The following is a 24,132-nucleotide window of genomic DNA, read 5'->3' as shown; positions in this document are numbered from 1 at the left end:
GCAATTTTTTTTCGAAAGTCTACAGAACAAACCATCGTTATACAATTACTTGCCTAATTACCCTAACCTGCCTAGTTAACCTAATGAACCTAGTTAAGCCTTTAAATGTCACTATACAAACTGTATAGAAGTGTCTTGAAAAATATCTATTAAAATATTTTTTACTGTCCTCATGACAAAGATAAAATAAATCAGTTATTAGAGATGAGTTATTAAATTTTTTATGATTAGAAATGTGTTAAAGAAATCTTCTCTCCAAAAAAAAAAAAAAAAGAAATTGTGGAAAATATTAAACAGGAGGTCTAATAATTCAGGGGGGATAATAATTCTGACTTCAACTGTATATGTAAAATGATAATTTTTTATGTTTAACAGCAAGAACATGTTCATAGTATTTCCTATAATATTTTTTCTCCTTCAGAACGTCAAGTTTGGCTAAAATAAAATTGAGGTTATTTTTTTAAACACTTATCAAATGTCAATATTATTAGCTACCCTAATCCTATCTATATATATATACATAACTAGTTAACCTAACTAACCTAGTTAAGCCTTTAAAGTCAAAGTTTAAAGATTTTTTAAGATTTTAAAGTTAAAGTCACTTTTAGCTGAATACTTGCATCTTGAAAAATATCTGCTGTTTTGTATTGGGTTACTTTACAACTAATTAGCTCTGGACCTTAAATAATTAAGTCTTAAAATGTTTTATTATTTATGAATGGAACAGTATTTTTTTGCATTTATAAAATTTCAGAATAATACTTGATAAATAAGAATTAAATGTATATCAAACAAATTAAATACGAATCAAACTCTTGTGTCAGTGTTAAATTATTAACACTTTTGAAAATGTTATGTTAACTCTGGCTGGTGTGGATTATATATACACTAGTAAAATGTTAAAATTAACTCTCTCAGAGTTGAATTAACATTGGCGATTTTGCTATATAGTAAAGTATTATGTACTGTCATCATGGTATAGGTAAAATAAATCAGTTATCAGAACTATTATGTTTAGACATGTATAAAAAAATTCTTTTTTTCGTTAAACAGAAACTGTGGGAAAATATACAATAATTCAGGAGGTTTTCTAATATCATGCTGCCCTAACATACACTGTTCCTTGTAAAAAATAAACAAACAAATATATACTATTTCATATTTCATTTAACACTGTTTGTACACAGTGTATACTGTGAAGTATCTAGTAAACAGCAAGCTTGTGTTCCACAGCCAGGGTTCTTCGCACTTTACTTAACATGGACTCTGTTGTCTCTCTCTCTCTCTCCCTCTATCTCTCTCTGAGCTTTTCAGCTATTCTTTAAACATTCATTAACATTGAGCCGTCCCACAGCCAAATGCTGAGCTCAGTCTTTAGAGCGTTCAGAGAGGTCGCTGACCTCTGAAGAGACGCAATCGAATAATGTTTCCATTTCTGTCCGGCAGCCAATCAGAGGAAGAGAGGGGCGGGAGGAAGAGGAGGGGAGGGGCCCCGGCGCACACACACATCCTTCACGCCTCACTCACAACCAGGAAGACACAGAGCGAGAGAAAACACAGCCATCTCTCTCTCTCCCTCTCACGTATCCTGACATTCCAATCTCCTCGGAGCCAGAACAACAAACGCACTGTCATCCTCGTGGAGGCGGCCATCTTTGAGAGCTGTGAGTGTGTGTCTGCCATTACAGACGATCAGATCAGGGGAAGAGCGCAGGTCGCTGTTAGTTTAGAGTCTACTATTACCCGATACCCTCATGAAAAACCACAGCGGCAGGAGGGAGAGAAAACACACACACTCACACACACACACACACACACACACACACAGACACACTCGTATCCACAGATAGACCAGTCTGATGCGTTTGACTCAATCATCCTGATGTAGTTTAATGAACGTAATAGACTGTGGTGGTAAAATTAGCCCTTAATGCTCTCCTAAATCACCTGACTGGCAAACAGTCACATTTCTATCACAAGCAGATGTGTGTGTGTGTGTGTGTGTCTTACAGATGTACCTGTAAATATTTCGGCTCCCTGTTTAAACATTCCGTTCGTGCTGATCCTTTCAAGACGTTATCAGAGAACATGACATATGACTATCTCACAAAAACACACATACACACACACACCCAGCTTACAACAGTATTCATGTCTCCTGCTTTGATTGTGACAGAGTGTTTAGTCTCTGTGCATTTGACATAAAATGACTGGCTTTGAAATGCTACACACACACACACAAACAAGCAGACACACACGCATCCATCTAAATAGGGCCATTGACTTCTATTACCTTCTATTATTGCATACACAACTGCACAGATATTTGAAGTTTGTGTAAATGTACACACAGACTATTCGTAAAATACATTCATTCATTTTCTTTTCGGTTTAGTCACTCTATTAATCTGGGGTCGCCACAGCGGAATGAACCGCCAACTTATCCAGCACATGATTTACGCACCGTATGCCCTTCCAGCTGCAACCCATCACTGGGAAACATCCATACACTCTCATTGACATACATACACTAGGAACAATTTTAGCTTACCTAATTCAAACCAGCAACCTTCTTGCTGTGAAGCAACAGCACTACATACTGCACCACCGCGTCACTCCTTATAAAATACAATTGATGAATAAAAGAACAAGCAACCCAAAATATTTAGTATTTCAAATGACTAAAAACTGAAATAAATGTTACATTGTTGAAGTTTAAACATCATTGTCAGAGTAGCCAATCAAAGCTAGTGATGGTGAAAGGAAGCTTTCTGAACCAGTGAAGCGCTCGACCCAATTGTATCGGAAAAAAGTTCGTTACTCGAAGCTTTCTAAATCAGAGCTCGATGAGGAGCTCTTTTGGTTAAAGTGTGGGAAAGTACTGTGTTGCAATGATGTCAAATGTTCACAACTGACCAACTCATTCATGTAGTAATACAACAACAGTAATATAAACAAATTACTCAATAACTATAATTTTTACACATAAGGTATGTCACATTACACCACCGATGACTGTAGTAAAATCCAAGGTATTCAAAAACATTTACAATTATCGTATTCCAACTAGTCCCGTTCCAAGCTGGGATTAAACCAGCGATTCCTGCATCGGAGGGAATTGCTCTAGAAGGAGGCTATGTGTGCAATGCTTTTGGGCTGCACTTGCCAGCTGGCCTATGTTAAACACTATACTACGTTATGCAGGGGTTTTCTTTAAAGATAGTTGTAAAAAAAATACACTAATACACTTTAGTATGGTTCAAAACCTTTTTTACTATAAATTACTATTATATTTTAATTTAATTACTGGTGTGTGGGACCGGTGCAGTGATTTGAAACAGTAGAAATGTATGAAATCGAGGCCTAATCTCTCGCTATACACTTTACTATCCCATGAGGGTGTTCAAACCTTTGAATCAAAATTTGAAGCAGTCACGTGGGTATAGGCGAAAATGAAGCTTCAGACGGAATGAACCGGCAACTTATGCAGCATATGTTTTACACAGCGGATTTCCTTCCAGCTGCACCCAGCACTGGGAAACACCCATACATAGACTCTCGCATTCAGACACATAGGGGGCTTTCACACCTGTGAATCGATTCAGTTGTTCCGAAACAGAGATTACGATTGTTACATTGTTGCTCTTTGCTCTTGGAGCGGTTCGCTTTCACATTGCAAAGTTTCTAATCGGACCAAAAGAGCTAAAACAAGTCACGTGCGAGTAAACTCTCCTTACATTGGTCAGAGTGTCAGGGTTTATTTTGCAGCGTCCCGCTAAGCTGTCAGGAGAGGTGGGGGTTTGGTGGTGATTGACAGGGTGCGCGCGCGATGTGTCTGAGGAGAGATGCGATGGGGAAGGGTGAGAAGGGTGCGCGACGTAGCCTATTTGAGGACCGGGAGGGAGACGCGAGATTACCGGGAGATCATCACTCGTTATTGGGCATCCGGAGACTCGCGAAACTTCCCGCCATACTCATATTCTCTCCTCATATAGCTGTATGCTTATTACATATCCATAAAACACTGTGATATACCCACGCTCGGATCGGATCGCTTTTTCACTGTAATCGAACCGCTCCAGGGTTCGTTTCAATCGAGTCGAGACCACCTCATTCAAGCGATCTCGGAGCGATTACTTTGGCACAGAACAGAGCGCGATTGCCCTGTTCACATTTGCCAAACGAACCGCGCTAACTGGGCAATCGAGACACGTTCCGAAACAAAAGTGTAGGTGTGAAAGCACCCATAAACCACGGCCAATTTAGTTTATTCAATTCACCTATAGCGCATGTCTTTGGACTGTGGGGGACAACGGAGCCTGATCCAGCTGGGGCTCAAACCAGAGACCTTCTTGCTACCCAATGAGCCACCATGTTGCCCCATATTTAGGATATGTATGTATATCTGTATATATATATATATATATATATATATATATATATATATATATATATATATATATATATATATATATATATATATATGTATATGTATATGTATATGTATGTGTATGTATGTGTGTGTGTGTGTGTGTGTGTGTGTGTGTGTGTGTGTGTGTGTGTGTGTGTGTAAATATTACACACTAGCCAGTTTGTCGTGGTGTGATTATCATGAAACTACATCCTGGGTTACTGTAATCATCATCACAACATTATTCTTTCCATTACAATTATTAAACAGGTTCAAAACTGGTTCTTTCTTTTTAGAATAAATGTCAACAGTGAAAAAGACTTCAGTTTGCAGAGTTCAGTACAGTAAAGTTCGGCTGATCGCTTTATGAATCATCAGAATGTCTGCTAATCTTCAACATGTTTAACATTAAACATTCATTTAGCAGTGAGCTATAGGCCTTACAATGAAATTAATGAGCTAAATAAATAGTAGAATATATGCTATGAATAATATTCCTTCAATTATACTACAAATCTGAGAGAATTTCATGTCTGCACACAAAACTACACTTAATAAAAACTTTAAATCTTAACTGTGCCTCGTCTGGATATTTCTGTTCTCTTTATTTTCACTAATTGTAAATAGAAAGTAACTTAAAACTTGTGTCAAACTGACTAGTAAGTGTAATATTTTTAATCAAAAAAGGCAACCTTACCAATGCTTGACGATGTACATTCCAGCCACTCAAATCATTTATGAAATCTCAAATAGATAGACATTTACATTGTTTTTGGTTTGATTTGGCTAACGTCTGCTGGCAGTTACTTCTAAGTATAGCAAAGTATCCCCCACCCCTAAACTCAAACACAAATAAACACACACACGCTTTCAGTTTTGACCGCAAGTCGATTCTCCACTTCCTGTGCTGCAACAATGCTGCAAAATCACTGAGAAAAACTGAGAATGTGTGAGTATTTGCTCGCATAGAGACACGCCAATTCTTACACACACAGTGGTGTTCAACTGTACGACACAGCAACAAGCAATCACTTTTAAGCACAACATAAAACTGCGAAACCGTTCTAATGATATGAAGGACAAGTGGTTGGGTTTGTTGAATGTGGCTGCATCTGACAGGTCTTTCTCTCTCTCTATTTCTCCCTTCAGCTCTCAAACACATGTACTGACAGACACTGTAGCATGTGCTCTTTCAATAGCAGATGGTTGGACACAATCTGCGCCTCTTCTGCAAAAGATATCAAGCCGACCAATGAGGGAATCTGTGAATGTACAGCGGAGTCCAAAGTCTGAGACCACACTGAAAATATAGGGCTGTTACTTAAACCCTGGAATGAAAGTTTCAGGTTTTTTTTTCAGAACATACAATGAATAGTACGTAATATTACCTGATCATAAATCAAAACTGGGCAGATTTATGACAGTGAAGTTGTTCATGTAGTTCATGTAGCTTGAGTCCTGTTCTCATTTGTGTGAAGTCAATGTTTTCATGTTTTTTTAAGTGTCAGTATTATTATGTTAGTCTTAAAGTAATCTGCATGCTTCAAAAGAGTTACAAAATTTGCATTTATAAGATAAAAACATCCAAAGCGAGTGGTTTTTCACTTCACCCTAAATGTAATGTTTGTGAAATGAAAAAAAAATTATTTTACATCACCTTATACACTGCCTGACTAATATCATGTCGTCGATCCCAGTTGTAAGAGCAACAAAAAATAACTTGACTTCTAGTTGATCATTTAGAAAAGTGGCAGAAGGTCGATTTTTCTAAAGAATCATCTGTTGAACTGCATCCCAATCACAGATACTGCAGAAGACCTATTGGAGCCCGTATGGACCCAAGAGTCTCATAGAAATCAGTCAAGTTTATTGTAAAAGAAATCATGGTTTGGGGTTGCATTCAGTATGGGGGTGTGTGAGAGATCTTCAAAGAGGATGGCAACATCAACAGCCTGAGGTATCAAGATATTTGTGCTGCCCATTACATTACAAACTACAGGAGAGGGCAAATTCTTCAGCAGGATAGCGCTCCTTTTTATACTTCAGCCTCCACATTAAAGTTCCTGAAAGTAAAGAAGGTCAAGGTGCTCCAGGATTGGCCAGCCCAATCACCAGACATCAACTTTATTGAGCATGTCTTAGGTAAGATGGAGGAGGAGGCATTGAAGATGAATCTAAATAATCTTGACGAACTCTGGGAGTCCTGCAACAATGCTTTCTTTGCCAATCCAGATGACTTTATTAATAAGCTATTTGAGTCACTGCAGAGATGTATGGATGCAGTCCTCCGAGCTTATGGGAGTCATACACAATATTGATTGTTTTTTTCACCATGACTTTATATTCTATACTGTTCATTATTCCCATTAAAGGACAAGACGTTTATCTAAGTAAAGTCAGACCTTACTGTCATAATTAAATAATTAAAAATCAAGGCATGATCATATTTTATTTGCTAAAATAAGCGTAATCTAGAAGCATTTGCCTTTCACATAAGTCTATTCTGATACCAAATGATCAACGAGAAGTCAAATTATTATTTGTTGTTCCTGAAACTTGGATCAAGACTTTTTCCAGGTAGTGTACTTCAGTTTCTCATTAAATCTTCAGACCAATCAAATGCTCTCTAGCATCTGACTTGTCCCGCCCCCTTCAAGACACTTCTCATCTAAATATGTTTAACAGTTTGTTTTTTGTTGCAGTATTGACATTTTGGGGGTTCTTCTCCTTTGAGTAAATGTTCATGTGTGAGTCTTATGTGTCCGATATAATATCTTCTGAAAACTCATCTTGTCTTAAGTTAAAAAAAAAAATAGTTATATTTTTTCCAATTTCTGACTGGATTTAAAAAAAAAAGTGTATTTTTTGATCACTGATCCCATTCTGCTTGCCATTTGTTAAAAATATAGCCTTTAATTAGTGGCTTTAAATCTGAAGGTGGGATTTTGCAATCCTTTCCTGTTAGAGCGTTTTGGCGGCTTTGGCAGCTTGTTCGTTTCCCAACAGTCCAACATGTCCTGGGATCCAGCAGAAAACTACATAATAATTTTTCTCTGTAGCACATTCACTTTGATAAAAATGTTAATAATAATGGGATGCTCCAGTTTAAAAGAACTGACAACAAGACTAAAATGGCTAGAATTATCCGTCTGGATGTGTCCAACAATTAATAATAAAGCCAAAAAGCTGAACGTAATAAAAATGATACGAAAAATATATATAAAATAAAAAAAATTGGTAAAAAATACACGCTTTACTGGTGGTCTCAGTACTTGAACCCTATTGTTTGTGTGTCTCTCTCTTCCTGTGCACACACCGCTTATGTCTGTTGGGGTGTGTTTACTGTGCGCTCTCCTGTAATCACCCAGCGAGCAGTCTTCTCCACACACCTCCATCTATTCCCACCTGTGAATTTGTTGGAGTGTGTGACTAACCTTTAGTCAGAGTGGCCGAGAGTCTGAGCTCTCTCTTATTTCTCAAACAAAAGTGTGTGTTTTGCCTGAAAGCAAATAACACGGTCATTCTGAATGTATGTGTGTGTGTGTGTGTGTGTGTGTGTGTGTGTGTGCCCGCTATGTGCTTTTGATCCACAAACTCCACACTTTGATCGGCTTTGTTGAGAGTCCAGAAATGACGGTATTACTTCTCCCTGAATCACTCTGATGAACATGATAGAAAAACCAGAATCAGCGAATGGAAATGAAAAGTGTAGCGTCCATATTTCCCATGATTCCATAATCCACACAGAAAACCAGAGATGTGCTGCAATAGCCATCAGATCATTAACCCAAAGAAAGAGAGAGAAAGAGAATTTGTGTGTGTATGTATGTGTGTGTGTGTAAGAGATAATCCGTCCTGACTGTTTCCTGTGAAAACAGATGGAAAAACATGAGTCTTTTTTTCCTGTGCCTGGTCAGGCTATTAATACCTCTGAGACACACACACACACACACACACACACACACACACACACACACACAGACCTCTATATTCACCAGAGACCCAGCACAGCTCAAAAGTCCTGTTATACAACCTGAGATTGCCTATACAGGCTTGTCATTAACACAAAACCCACTCTAATATCACACACTTTCACACGCACCAACATCAACCCCTTATTTCACACGCTCTCAAACAGCCATACAGCACATAATACCTTCATAGAAGCAGCCGGCTGACACACACACTCACCGAAAGACATAGACGGGCATTTAGTTACAATTAAACATGTCAGAGAGACAAAACCAGGGGCAAACACATTAAACCCTCTTTCTCTACACAGGGCCTCATCCATAGTGAATGACAACATGCTAAATACTTTTAATTGCCATCAATTGGATCTAGAGAGAAACGGAGGGAAAGCCTTATAAAACATGTGTTGTTTTTTTCTTAAGGCTGCGGTTAAAAATCCAAACGTTTTTGTCCAAACCTACGGGCGGCGTGAATGCAATATTCATTTTGCTGCAGGAGAACAATCCATGCATAACAATGAGATTTGCTAATGAAATCAACCATCAACCTGCAATACATACATATTAAAGCAGCTTGCGCTGTCACCCGCTTTGTGCATCGTTTGTTCCTCCTGCCGTCTCCTCAGTCTCCCTCTCCCCCACTCTCTCCGACCTTTCTATCTCGCGCTCACCTTGAGTTTTAATAGCTGTATTAACACAAAATGATGATCGCACATTTCCACTTCTTTGACCTGCATGACACACACACACACACACACCTGTGCAGAGACGAGATCCAGATGTGGTGTGACTGTAGTGACGTAACTGTGACATTATCTACTAATATATTAGCTAAACTACTAATATACATCATTAGAAGCAGACAGATCGAAGCCTACAGAGTGCAAGATCATTGATATTAGTTGTCTATATCTTGTGTGGGGCTGACTTGATAGTAGAAGAAGATATTAACAGGGCTTACATGGTGTCCTAACAACACACGACAAGATTTCAGCGACAAGCAATTTGTTTGTCCACATCAGACGCAACCCTACAGAATAATTACAACACCAGAGCCATTCAATCCAAGTGTTCAACCGCAAAATATTTAAGATTATGTCATCTAATATATCATATATAACCTATCTAATACTTATTAAACCACTTTTTTTTTAAGTACATGCTGCGCGACTTATATTTGTTGCACATAATGCTTTCAAATGCTTTTAAATTTCAAGATCTGATGCAATCTGTCTGCTTTCACTTTTAGCATGACGTTAAATGTTGCATAAAATGTTATTCAAACTCAAACTGATCATTTTTAAAACAGAGTAAAGCACATAATTATCACCTGAGGTGATCATTGTCGTGGTAGTTTAGGCTGTTTTAGCCGCCACATCGCAGAAAAATAAATTCTGCTGGTTTTGGTTAGGACAAAAACTCCTTTTAACATAAAAAAGGATTGTTTTAATGTGTGTAGCAGCATCGTGTTGTGTGCAGCTGGGACATGTTATGTTTAAATTCAAATTGAATCAAATTCAGTTAAAATAAAATGGCATGTTGTATGGTGTTGTATCGATCATAAAACCCAGACAGACAGACAGACAGACAGACAGACAGACAGACAGACAGACAGACAGACAGACAGACAGACAGACAGACAGACAGACAGACAGATAGATAGATAGATAGATAGATAGATAGATAGATAGATAGATAGATAGATAGATAGATAGATAGATAGGCAGGCAGACAGACAGATGCAGACAAACAAGCAGCCAGACAGACAAATATTATTGACATCTGTCAATTCAAGAGTTTTTACTTCTTTTCAGTATCAGGTAATTATCAGCTATCTGTAACGGCAAACACATTCCATTCCCGACAGAGCAAAAGAGTCAGAGAGGGAGAGAGAGAGAGAGAGGAGGGGAAAGTGTGTGTGTAAGGAGTGTGTGAATGGCCATTTCTCCCTGCTGACACAGCCTCCATCTGCCACTGAGCCATGCAGAGAGGCACAGTGAGAGAGAGAGAGAGAGAGAGAGAGAGAGAGAGAGAGAGAGAGAGAGAAGGAGAGGAGGGAGGGCAAGAGGCAGTACTGGTGTGATGGAGACGGAGAGAGAGCGCTCACGCTCACCTTGGTGTCACCTCTGCTGAGCTGAACGGGATGATGGGATAGGTAGAGACACAAAGACGCTCTGCCCTCTCTCCCCCCCACCCCACACACACACACACACACACACTCACACTCACACCTCTCTCCTTTGCGCTCCATCTCTCTTCTGCACACACACACACGCGCGCGCGCGCACGCACAGAGTAACGGCACAATCTGTGATCACTGGAGCCGTTTGAGCCAGATATTGTCTCTGGGGGATTTACACACACAAACAGGTGCACACACATGCAGAAATATGCACACATCTCGTGAGATCCCTGTCTTTCTCTTACACACACACACACACACACACACACACACACACACACACACACACACACACACACACACACACACACACACAAACAGACACACAAAATAGGGCAAGCAGAGAGATTTTTGACACACTTCTAAACACACACACACACACAGACAGCCTGAGGGCAGGGTTTGAAATGAGAGGCAGCGTTTTAAAGAGCTCGCTGAATTCCACCTGTGATTAGTGTGGCTGCAGGGCTGATGGATCACGGCGGACACATTTCACTCGCTCGCTGCTTATCTCTCTTTCCCTCCCTCCTTTTTTTTCCCCTCTTCTCTCTTTTCCTTTCTCTCCCGCTCCTTCCCTCCCTTTTTTCCTCTCCGTCTCACTCCCTCTCATCCGAGCTCTGATTTTTCACTTTTCTTCTCTCCTCTGTGCTTTAAATCCTCTCTGCTCGCATCGACATCTACACTAATGCCCCCTCTTTCTCTGTATTTTCCTTCGCCATCTCTCTCCCTCTCCGTGTGTGCCAGCAGGGAATGACCTAGCAGCTGGGTCCTCTGGAACAGACCAATAAAATACTAAATATCTCCGTGCACATCACCCACACGCAGACACAATGCCCCCCTCTTCTCTGGACCATCTGCACGCCAAACCATCCGTCCCTCCCCCCTGACACTCAAGACCCTTGTGAGCTGTAAACAATAGCCAGATATGATGGAAAAACACTCATGTTGTCTCTACTGGTCTTGATTAGTAACAGAAGACTAAATCGATATTACGTCATTTGGAAATGATCATAATATTGGCTGATAATCATGGTCCCCCTGTTGTAGTTCCCTTTTGAATCATTCTAAAATCATTCTAAAAGGCAGACTAATTGTTTGTTATAGTGACTGCTAAGCTAAACTGTCCTAACATTAGTGAGTTTCCAATGTGATTTCAGATGATAGATGGAGATTTGGAAGTGTTTAAATGCTTTTTTCTATTGATCCCATTAGTTTAGGTCTACACCATCCCATTCAATCCTATTGGAATTTCATTTGAATTGTGTTCAATCGGATTGTTGCTTCTACAAAGACATTTCAGGTTGTCTGAGTCATCAATCTATTTGCTAGGGTTTATTTGGTTGCACATAAATATAGCTATTGAGCCATGGCGCTCAGCTGGGTGATGCAGGTTCAAGCCAGCATGGTTTCATTTCCGATCCTGTTGCTTTGGCTATTAATAAAAGTGGCAAAAACTGCCCAACATCTCACGCAGAGACCCTCTCCACACGTACAAGAATCAGCAAACTTCATTGTTTCTATTTCCATGACTCCATGCCCACCTCTCTCGCTGTTTTTTCTCCTTCTCAGCCTCTCTTTCCGTAATGACCTCCCTGAGGTCCAGTATCGCAGCTCTCTCTCTATTTCCAAGAGGTGAGGGAGGTTCTGCGAACGCACACCCAGCATAATGAGCTCTCCCTGGACACCCAGAATACAAAAAGCCCCTGATATGCTTGGAGAATCTCCCTGGACCACCCTGCATCCAGGTCGTCCCGGCTCCAGCTCTCCACAGCTTTGTGCTTGGGGCCTGCCGTGAGTTCTTTCTAAATACCCCAAGCCTAGGGAGGGAGACCCCTGGGTGGCTTGCTATTCCAGGGTCGGGAGTGTATGTGTTTTACTTTTAGGAGTGTGAATGAGATGGGTGTGAGAAAGTGTGTGTTTGGTGTGAAAGGTGTGTTTTCGATGGGTCAAATCTCAGTGTGTAAGAAAGCAGGGCAGTTAGATTCAATAGAAATTCTCTTTAACCTTCCTTGAGGGCCCCCAACCTCCCCAAGAGCCCCTCTAACTGCCCTTAACCATCTGATTCCTCAGAGAAATGGAGAGACGGCCGCCAGCCGACCTCAAAAACACCCCCCTTTCATTGCACCTCACACAAACACACACACACGTTTTTACACTCCAAATGGAACATAAACCCTACAGTGTAAAGCATGTAAGCTGTTATGCGGCTTTTCCTTTCACACACGTGCGCACGGTTTATGGCTACTGTTCAGTAAGAGTCGTAAGTATGTGTTTGGATCCACAGCCAGCGCGTCAAATTTGTGGCAGTAAAGCAAAGCCACTCCTTTTTATATTTGCCCTTCAAAAAAAGACATAAATAATGGCCTGTGTGTGTGTGCGCTCCCTTGAGGTGCGCATCCTGTGCTGAACACACACAGCGAGAGAAGGAGAGATGGAGAGAAGATGAGCAGAGAGCAAAATGAAGGAAGAGCAGAGAAAAAAACAGAGGTGGGGAGAGGAATGAGAGGGCTCACACACACACACACACACTCCCTCTGCGTGCAACTGCGGTGTAAATGTCATCATGTACACAGTTTATCCTCTGTGTGAGCGAGAGGTGCAGATGAAGGAAGAGAGCGAGAGAGGAGCGAGCGAGCCCACTGCAGAGAGGTAGACGGGAGCACACAGCCTCTTCTTCTGTTTGTTCATTAGTATTCCAGCGCTCCCTCCTTCAGATCCGTCCTCACGCCGCTTTTAGCGTCAGCACGGAAAAACGCACATACACACAAAAACACGTACACCATGGCTAGAAAGAGGGTGGCTATGTTCAGTGCGTTTCGCTCATCAACTGATCTCTTGTTGGCTCAAAAATGCTTCACAATTGCCATCAAGCCTTCGTGCAAAACGTTCCCCCAGACTAATTACATGACATAACATGCTTCAGTCAAGACGTTTTGACAGATACTGACAGATGTTGAAGTCAAGTTGGTCTAGGTCTGTCTCAGTTTATAGTCTCAGGTAAGACACTTTTGAAAAAATTGAAAAAAGAACTGAAATGATGTCATTTCGAACCAAATTTGAGAACGTTTGATTGGAGTTTGTTTGGCAGTTTGAAACAGGACACCACAACAAACTTTTTGGGGAGATTAGTTTTGGCTTCAAAACATATTTAAGCTACCATTAATCTTTGATGATTATGCAATTAATGGGTGCTTAGAAACGTCACCTTTTTTGATGAGCGTTGTTTCGACAGAATTCAGAGTCAGAGAGAAGAAAAACATTCAGCACAACAACACCAAGTTAGCAACATAAGTAAGCTACAGTAGTCAGCATTCAAATGTTTTTCAAAATTGTCAAGAATGGGTGTTGTTTAGTAGTTTTAGAGCAAGTTTGATAAAAGTTGAAGATCTACTTTAGATGTTGATTTCTGTACTAGACAGTGGCAGTTTTGGTTTGAATGGCACCCTGGGCGAACCACCCCATACGGATGCCCTTCCAGTCTCAACCCAGTACTGCCCAATATACCACCCAATATTATTATTAATATACAATTATTCTAAATAAATAGCAGAAATCAATACTAAATGTAACTGGAATAGAGTGTAAAGAAAGACACAACAGGAATGATATGCAAAGGTCACTTAAGAAATCTTTTACATGAGTGTTAATGACAATTCTATAGAATACAAAAAATAGGTTTTGTGGAATTATCTGTTGTCTTTGACCCAACTCATGGCAGAGAAAGTCTACCTCCCTGACTCATTATCCCTCCTTTCTGCTTCATAGCCATGCTTAGTCAAATTAAGATCATCATCATATAAACTTTAGTTTTGTCGACTTGCAAAACTCATAAGTGCCGACATCTCTTCATATAAGTTATACCAGTTACTCCGATTTCACAGCACATAGACGTGCATATTATATCGGCGTGACTGTAAACAACCGGGATTCACACCGGGAGCAGATCAGCGCATGAGGTGCACGGGAATCGTTTTTTGCCTGCATGCGTCAGTTTGATTTCGCCAGCATCGTTTCGGTTGCACATAGAGAGTAACAAGCTTGCATGCAGAAGACGCTACATGTGACTGGCCCATAACGTCTTTATTCTGGGATTAACGCTCTAAATCCATATAACTGCACAAAGTAAATGGTATCCCAAAGCTTTTACTTGCAGGGCTCTTTTTTTTCTCCCTGTCACCGTCTCCCCGTGCCACTGGTACTAGAGCTGGAACAGATATATCCACACCTGTACTAACACTCGCAGAGAGATTTTAGAAAAGGAGTCGCACACTAGATGAAAATCACAACATCGCACCAATTCTGATAAAGTTTGAAACATAATTCCATTTAGTGTTTTTCCGTGGCAAATAGGAAGCTTCGTGGCACGACGCTATGGTGCTTCTCATAAGGAAGGCTAGAGAAGGCTGTTCGCCTTGAAAAATATGAAACTGTTCTTCTCTTACAGCCACCAATGCTGCCATGTTTTAGAGCAGCGTGAAGCATTTACAACCACACCTACTGCAGGACAGGAGTGTCGAAAGGTTCGAAAGTATACCACCGGACAACGTTTTCAAACTTCATTTTGCCCTCAAAAAAAGAACAAACTAGAACTTTATTTAAAGTATACCAGGCTCTTAAGTCAATGACTTTGAAAAGCAGTACATGCACAAATTACATGTTTGTCTATTGAAAACCACTAGCTGAGTCATATAAACAAAAGTATTAGCATTGTTTAATCTTAAATTCTATCCACAAGTTCCTACAGCCCATAAGCCTTTGCATCAAAGTAAACAAGCAGTAAGCAACAATCATTCATTCAAGAGCAGACAGTCATTTAAGATTTAGTGAACCAAACTTGCTAACGACGTGGGAACACAACTTCAATAAACCGTTCATCATCTTTTGGAAGGTGGTGGAAACTGTTCCCTCATTGTCAGGAACACTAATTTAGTTTAAGGCTTGTTTTGTTCAAAACACTCATGTTTAAGCCACTGAATAATTTTAGTCTGCTCACATGTATAGCTATAAACGTGTACACTGATGTTGTCCCTAAGTGTCATAACAACATTTCTCAAAAAGGTTTGCAAATTTACATATAAACAGTGCTCTGAAAAACACTTTGGTAAATAGCACACAAAATTCCATTGCTTAAACTACCACTACTGCCACCTCACTGGAAATGTTATGCAGTAGCATAGCGCCCTGTGAAAACAAATAGATACAGATTTCTAATATTGCTAAAAATAAGTCACATTATTATAGGTTTCATACTAAACTTTGCCTTTTTATTATTTAAACATACAAGATAATAAACTGAATTAACTTGACCGACTAAGTTTGCCAATAAAGTTAAATCTATCACCATTTACTGAAGAACTATTTGTGGAAAGTCCCAGATATTAACCCAAGCTGTACAGAGTTGCAAAGTTCAGCATCTTTCAGCAATTTTCCAGTGAGTGGTCTTTGTCAGAAACTAGACCTCATAGTTTCTATGAAAACTAGTTTATAGAAACTAGTCCTATACTTAATATGGATCTCAGTAGATTTACAACAAGAACTGGTTGGTGTCTGTCCTTCAATTTGTTTCTGAGGGTCTATTGTTGGCTAGGACTGCATGATTCTTGCTAAAATGAGAATCACAATTTTATTTTTTTTGCTTAAAATCAAGATCAGGATTTTCTTACGATTCTGTAGATGTAAAATAAAGATTAATATGAGTAGACTATTATCCTTGTTATTTCTCAAACATATGATAAAACAACAATAATAATATTAATTATTTGTCATTATCAGATTCAGCCCTTGAATTATAATCAAAATTATATACAGTTGAAACCAGAAGTTTACATAGACTGTATAAAAGGGCACATAAGCATTAAAAAAACTCAGATGTTAATGTGACTAAACTTTTTCTCTTTTAGGTAAGTTAGGATTATCACATTTGTTTCTGTTATGCTTAATAGCAGAATAATAAGATTTTTTGAGAAATTGTTATAACTTTTCTTGAAAGTCAAGTTTACATATAATAAGATTATCATGCCAAATTAGTGCACAATGTGCTTTAAGGATAACAGAGTAAAAGTTTTGGAGTGGCCATCACAAAGCCCTGAGTTCAATCCAATAGAACATTTGTGGGCAAAGTTGAAAAAGCTTGTGCAAACAAGACAGCCCACAAACCTGACTCAGTAACACCAATTCTGTCAGGAGGAATGGGCCAGAATTACTTCAAACTATCATGAGAAGCTTGCAGAATGATGCCCAAAACATTTGACCAAAGTTATACAGTTTAAAAGCAAAGCTAAAAAAATACAAAGGAAATGTATGTGAACTTTTGATTGTCTAGAAATTATCAAAATAAAAATTCTCGCATTATTCTGGCATTTAGCAAATGTAAATCATTTAGGTAATTCTAACAAACCTAAAATAGTAAACTTTTAGAATGATTAACCATCAGACATTTAAAAAAATAGTTATGTTCCTTTGTTTAGAGTGTATGTAAACCTCTGGTATCAACTGTAGGTTAGAGTAATATTAAACTGTTATACTAACCCAGTAAATATTTATTTTCATGCACAACACTTTGTGTTCGCTATGAAAGAAAAAAAAAACATCAAATGCTTGTCGTAACCATAACTTTAAAATGCAATTGCTTTCGGTTTCAATTTTACTGTCGAGTGCACTCATGTCATGGCTTCTGTCACTCTGTGAAAAAAAGACATACATGCAAATCATACTTCCCGCACGGCTCCCAAACGATCGCTCTGTACAACAATCTGAACTTTATTACCTGTTATTCACAGCCCATGCAGGTTCTGTTCACTAAAGTAGACTACATTGGCTGGCACGCACGTCATCTCAATAGTAAACAAACAGTGCGTCAGCTCATGTGTGATTTTGCAGCTACGAATACATCATTAAATTAAAATAGAAATGACATTTTGGGGTGATTTAAACCTTATAAATACAGTATGTGACACTTTAACAGCATTTGGAGGTGTCCATGTTGCTGAGCAACACACATAAAATTTAAAGACTTGTGCGGCCGCCTTTACGCTTTTCTCCTGACCTTGAAAGTATAATTTGCTGAATCGTAGAAAAGCAGAATTAAGATCATGTGGGGGGGGGTCAAATCGAGATCGCCATCTATTTACTATTAATCAAGCAGTTTTAGAGTAGACTTCAACTCAAAATGATATTTTAACACTGATAATTTCAGTTGTATCTTGTTTGACAGATGATAACCTTGAAAAAGTTTTGGTAGATTCCTGGAGGGACACTTACTGTAAGTGGCACCTAAAAGACACAATATCTGTTCATCGTTTTACTTGAGTGGATGGCTTGAAAACTTTTTAAAATAACATTTCATGATTTATCTTTGTCTGTTCAAAGGAGACAGAAGGTAGCAGTGAATGGTCATTTAACCACTCTCAAGTGAAAGAAAATGACTAAAAATCTAAAATATTCCACTCAACTGTTGCTTGCCTAATGGCATAAGTGGCCGGGAGAAGAAAGCCTGAAGGTGACTGCTGGTTAATTTTAAGCCGTTTCGGTAAGTTTGAAAAAACAGTGCTGCAGATAAAGTGCTCGTCCTTTTATGCCAAGCTGCTCCGAACAGCCTCAAGGCTTGGTGTACATCTCAATTCCCTTGTGTTTTTAAGCAGGAAGTGACAGCGGGATACCTGAAACTATGGATAGCTTGGTCTGAAAGTCACCATGTTGACACTCCCACATGGTTCAGCAGCGTTTAGCTCAACCGCAATCAACAAAAAGTAAGTTTTCGTTACTTTCCAAAGGACTTCTGTATCAGGGTTGGGCTTGAGAGATAAAACATTTGTGCTGTTGAAGCCAAATATGTGGATTCTTGCAGAGCATTAGCGAGATATTGCTTCAGATTTGAGCGCTGCCTGCTGTGGCTGTCTCAGTTTAGCCAGTGTACTATTTGTCAGTCTGTTGTAGGTGTAGTGTATTATAGTGATTCTGCTGTGGATAGGGTGGTATTATTGGATGGATCTCCACGGTAACGGGGCGGGTGAAACTCAATCGGAGTCTCTCCATGTCGCTCCCTTAGATGGCCACCCGCTGATCCTGACCTTCTGGATGTTTTTTTCCCCCTCTCCTTTTCTCCCTCTCTCCCCCCTGCGCTCTTCATCCCCGTCTTCTAACTCTTCCATTTTCTGTATTCATCCATCTATCTTTCTGGCTGTGATGGATATGGGAGTGTATTCATGCTCCTATGCTGTTATTTTTGGCATACTTTATAGCACAATAACAACATTTTAAAAAATGAATAATGTAGGGGTGCACAATATTTCGTTTCAGCGTCAATATCGCAATGCGACCATTCACAATAGTCATATCACAGGATATGCAATGTTGAGTTTGTATTATAATTTGTCATTTGCATGTGTTTTTGATGCCTGGAATTGTATAATGACTAAAGCATTCAGGTATAGGGCTGGGCGATTAAATTTGTATAGAAATTTATTGACCGAACACCATTGTCAATATTGATAAAAGACAATTTGGTATGTAGTTTCGGTAAGAAGGGTATAGTTTTATTAAAATGTGGCTGCTGAACACATGCCTTGGAAGCAATGCCAATAAGCTTAGGGTGTCAGTTTGTCATTTCCAATGGAGGCGCACGTCTTGCATGACAAGCATATAGGAGCAGTTGTTAAACGCCATACCTAGTTGAAAACATCTCAACTTTTCCGAATGCCGTGTGTACACTGCAATTCATGTAAGTAGAACTAACCAATCTGCTTCACACTTTGTATGGAATATACACATTTCAGTAATAACGGAAGACTAATTACCTCTGACAAACATGGCATCCAAACACTGCACTGCTTTTTACTTTTCTTCATAAACTTGTATCCAAACCGCAGCATTGGTTGTTCACTTGTCATCCTCTGAGAAAGTGATTGATGCTCGCCTAGTTATGATAGACACCAGGACAGCGTGAGCAAAATCCATTGTAAATGGTCAAGAAATCCATGCGCAAGCTTGTCATTTCAGGTCAGAATGACAACATATGCGAAAATGAGTGCCGTTTAGCAGCAGTGAGGAGGGGAAAAAAGGGTGTAAGGCTGTTGCCAGAGTGGCTTTTTGGTTTCTTTTCTTGTGCATCTCAGCCACTAGCTCCCCATCTGTAAGATTTTTTTAGCATAGGGGGTAAGATAGTCATTCAGCTTCACAATTTGTAATGTTGCAGCATGTATTTGAGTAATGATAGCTGGTCCCTTTACTTGAAAGCTCAGATTTGATTGTCATAAATAGTTTTGTTGACAGAGTTTGAGGTTTACTGGATCACTATTATTCACACCTTAAAGTTTGCTTTGATTGTTCAGTATTTACACTTTATCATTGCACACACTTTCTAACATTTTATTTATCAAGTTTAAGAGTCTCTGTACCACTTATGCTGATTTTAATATAGAGAGATTAGCTATTTTGTTTAAATAATTTTGTTTTTGACTATTAAATATATTTGTCGTAGTAATGTTGGTAAATTAAAATAAAGTGGTTAAATAACAAACAAAAAAAATCCTAATATTCCTAAATCTGTTGTTAAAAATATTCATTAATTATTGATATCAAATGATATGAAACATGATATCGTGATATAATTTTTTTTTTTTTGCAATATCGCCCAGCCCTATTCAGGTATAATAAATTGTACCATTTGTGACCTTAACTATTATAAATTGTATTGAATTATTATTTTTTTATCATTCAGTTATTATACTTGAATACTGTTAGACTCTAGATAAAACACTTTATTTCAATTGCATCATTTTCTTGATTGCATTTATAGATTGTTATGCGTGAAAATACTCATGCAAATAGAGAAATGAACTGCAAATAGCACAGACCACAACAAAAACATGTCAGGGGACCCCAAAGAGTTTATAGATTGCTTATTAGATTTTATGGAAATGCAAATAGTAAACATAAATTCATCAATCTCTGACTAAACATGTGCATGAAAAAGTCACAAGACTTGCAAATACAGAAACAAACTCCAAGTAGCACAGACAACAACGAAAATGTGTATTATTTCCAAATAGAGATATTAAGTCATAGGGTGAAATTGTATTCATATCACAACATACATCGCAAAACTTTTGCTATATCGTGCAGCCCTAGAATGGCGTCTATGTAATTCTATTACCCTACATATGAAAATGTGCATTGTGTGTATATAACAGAAGACACTATTATGCTATAAAGTATAGGAGTTGGGGGCTGGTTAAGTGAAGATAGTGGATTACATTTATGACATGTACTCTGAATATTAACTGCCTCATCTAACTGACTTTACTGAAGTTTTAGTATTTATTGTTGTATCTTCCAAAACCGTTGGAATCAGCATGACCTCAATTTAATACTTAATTTTGAAGTCAAGAAGGAACAGTCAAATTGCAAGTGGTTAGAGGACCCAGCAAGCATTTTTTGTTTTTGTTTTAAAAGATGTCTAATAGACGTCTAAACATAGTCATCTTGGCTGAAACAAAGCTAAATTTGGGCTGTCAGTGAAAATCTAATAGACGTCTAAGAATAGGCCCGAACTAGACTGGTCATCAAATAAACAGAAATGAATGACAACACATATAACCTCTGTCTATTTGACGACTAATCTAGTTTTGGGCTATTATTCGATGTCTATTAGATCTTTACTGACAGCCCAAGTTTAGCCTTGTTTTAACCAAGCTGTCTACGTTTGGATGTCTATTAGATGTCTATTACACACAAAATTGTTTTGCTGGGGAGGGACAGAGAGAAACCAAAAGAGGCCATTGACAGACAACTGAGGCACACCACTACAAACTCTGTCCTTTGCTGCGAGTGTGCATGTGTGTGTGTCCAGCATTTTGTACGGAGGTAATAACTCTCACCAGGGATCTGGAGGGCCCAGCAGAGTTCAGGCAGGGGTCCATTACACTTTTCACACACGCATGCACAGAATCCAGCAGGCCTGCATTATTTGAATCAAACAAACAGTATGTTTTGCCTCTGACGCACAAGTACAGACACACTCCTCCTGCACAGCACCAGCAATGAAAACAGAGCCCTCTACCATGATTCCTGCTCAAGATCTCTCCAGCAGGATGTATGAGCTATGAGCCGTCCCTGGGGACGCAGGAAAGAGAAAGAGAGAGGCCAGGAGCCTGACACTGCCTGGCCAAGATCTATGCTCAAACACACTCTCTTGCTTCGTTTTTTTTTTTCCTTTTCACCACCCTCTTTTGTCTTCCTTCGCTTTCATTCTCCATTCTTTCTCCACTCGAAATAAAGAGTAGTTGGTTACACTGAACACACTCATATCCACTTTGTGCAGAGAAATGCCATTTCCTCTGCTTTATTATTCTCTTTCCCCCTCTGTGGGAGGCTGGGAGGAAAGTTTGCTTTGAAGAGAGAGGGTTTAACATGTGCGCTAATAAATAGCTGGTTTGCCCCTGGGCAAGATTGCAAGAGCTCAGCTCTCTGTCTTCCATACAGTCTACAGCATTTTCAGCAACTACAACTTATAACCTCCGAAAAGGATAGAGGAGTGTGTTTTTCCTCGATGTGTCCTGACAGAGCTGATTTTACTTTACAATATCAACTCTCCAAAGACACTGGATGATATTCTCTCCATCTACAAACTTTTGCAATTCCCTCTGGGTGTCCAAGCCATTTTTGTTTTGTTCCGTCCTTTCTTCTTTCATGAGAAAGGAAAGTTCATCCCTAGAACCGATACTCTTGAGCGCTTTTGTAGTTTATAATATCAGTTAACACTATAGTTACTTTCATGCATTTGCCAAAGAGTGGACATGTTTATAATTTCACGCTCATAAGTGAAAACAGCATTAGTGTTTGAGCTATAGAGGACTGCTGATTCTAATATTAAGTATATTAAATGGAATTCAGAACATATCAAGTCATAATTACTTGTGTATTTCAATGTATGTTAAAAGTTTTACTAATACAAATCAATCCTTACTGAAAAATATCCACAGTTAGTGGATTTAGAAGTAAGGCTGGGCGATAGAATCGGTATCGATATTTATTGACCAAACACCATTGTCAATATCGATATAAAAAAGATTTGTTAAGTAGTTTCAGTATGAAGCACTATAGTTTTATTAAAATGTGGCTGCTGAGCGTGCGCCTTATAAGCAGTGCCAAAAAGCCTAGGGTGTAAGTTTGTCATCACCAATAGAGGGGGCGTGACTTGCATGATGCGCATGTGGGTGCGACGCGCACATGTTGCACTTGAACTGCGCACATTTTCCAGCTGCACCTAGTTGAAAACATCTCAACTTTTCTAAATGCGGCGTGCGCACCGCGATACATGTAAGTAGAACTAACCAATCTGCTTCCCACTTTGTACGGAATATACACATTTCAGTAATAACGGCAGACTAATTACCTCAGAAAAACACAGCGCATCCAAACACTGCAGTGCTTTTTACTTTCCACGCGCATGGATTGTCACTTCAGGTCAGAGTAACAGCACACGAAAAAATGAGTGCCATATAGCAGCAGTGAGGAGATTGTAAATAAAAAAGGATGCAAGGATGTCACCAGAGTGGCTTTTTGGTTTCTTTTCTTGTGCATCCCAGCCACTAGCTTCCCATCTGAAAGATTTTTTAGCATAGGGAGTAATAAAGTCATTCAACTTCACAATTTTTAATGCTGCAATATGTATTTAACTAATGATCGTTGGCTCCTTTACTTGAAAGCTCAGATTTGATTGTCATAAATAGTTTTGTTGACAGAGTTTGAGGTTTACTGGATCATTATTATTCACACCTTAAAGTTTGCTTTGATTGTTCAGTATTTACACTTTATCATTGCACACACTTTCTAACATTTTATTTATCAAGTTTAAGAGTCTGTTTAACACTTATGCTGATTTTAATATAAAGAGGTCAAATATTTTGTTTAAATAATTTTGTTTTTGACTATTAAAACTATTTTCCTCAGTTATGTTTGTAAATTAAAATAAAGTGGTTAAATAACAAAAAAAATCCTAATATTACTAAATTTACTGTTTAAATAATATTCAATAATTATTGATATCGAATGATATGAAACATGATATTGTGATTTTTTTTTTGCAATAATCGCCCAGCCCTATTTAAAAGACAATCTTGTTTATTTCCCCATGACTAAACATATGTACACCTAGACACACCTTAATTTAAGTATCAATTCACACTATTCAGTAGTGGCTTATTACCTGCCTATTAATATTATACTGGCGAATTACTTGTACTTATGAAGTTCATTTTACATATCACTTATCCTAACCCAACACCTAAACTACTATCTTAATAACAATTACAAGGAGTTTATTGACTTAAAAGTCATAGTTAATGGTTTTTAATAGCAAGAATTGTCCCTTAAATGAAAGTGTAACCATATTATTTAACAATGCTTCACTTTTAAGGGAAACCACTGCTCCTTATTTTATTATGTGTTCTTATAAAACATGTTTCCTGTAAGTCAGGGGCCATGTTTAAATGTGTCAGTTCCTTTAACACCTTATTTTCTTAACTAATTATAGTAAATGATTCAGTTAAATTGCCAGCCCTAAAAAC

At 38.7% G+C, this 24,132-nt stretch overlaps 1 protein-coding gene and 1 long non-coding RNA gene across 51 annotated transcripts in view; one reads left to right on the top strand and one right to left on the bottom strand.

The window, feature by feature from the left end:
* baz2ba (bromodomain adjacent to zinc finger domain, 2Ba) overlaps nucleotides 1-24,132 on the bottom strand; it is a 171,413-nt gene that overhangs the window by 123,248 nt on the left and 24,033 nt on the right. The window lies entirely within an intron of this gene.
* LOC147843392 (uncharacterized) lies at nucleotides 1,532-7,658 on the top strand. The gene is made up of 2 exons (XR_015493320.1): nucleotides 1,532-1,664; nucleotides 5,561-7,658. It is a non-coding gene; the product is annotated as an uncharacterized LOC147843392 (long non-coding RNA).

Source organism: Danio rerio, chromosome 6 (assembly GCF_052040795.2).
Source record: "Danio rerio strain M-AB ecotype USA chromosome 6, GRCz13ab, whole genome shotgun sequence".
Classification (NCBI taxonomy): domain Eukaryota; kingdom Metazoa; phylum Chordata; class Actinopteri; order Cypriniformes; family Danionidae; genus Danio; species Danio rerio.
Note: the sequence above shows the minus strand (reverse complement) of the source record. Positions and strands in the feature narration are given on the sequence as shown.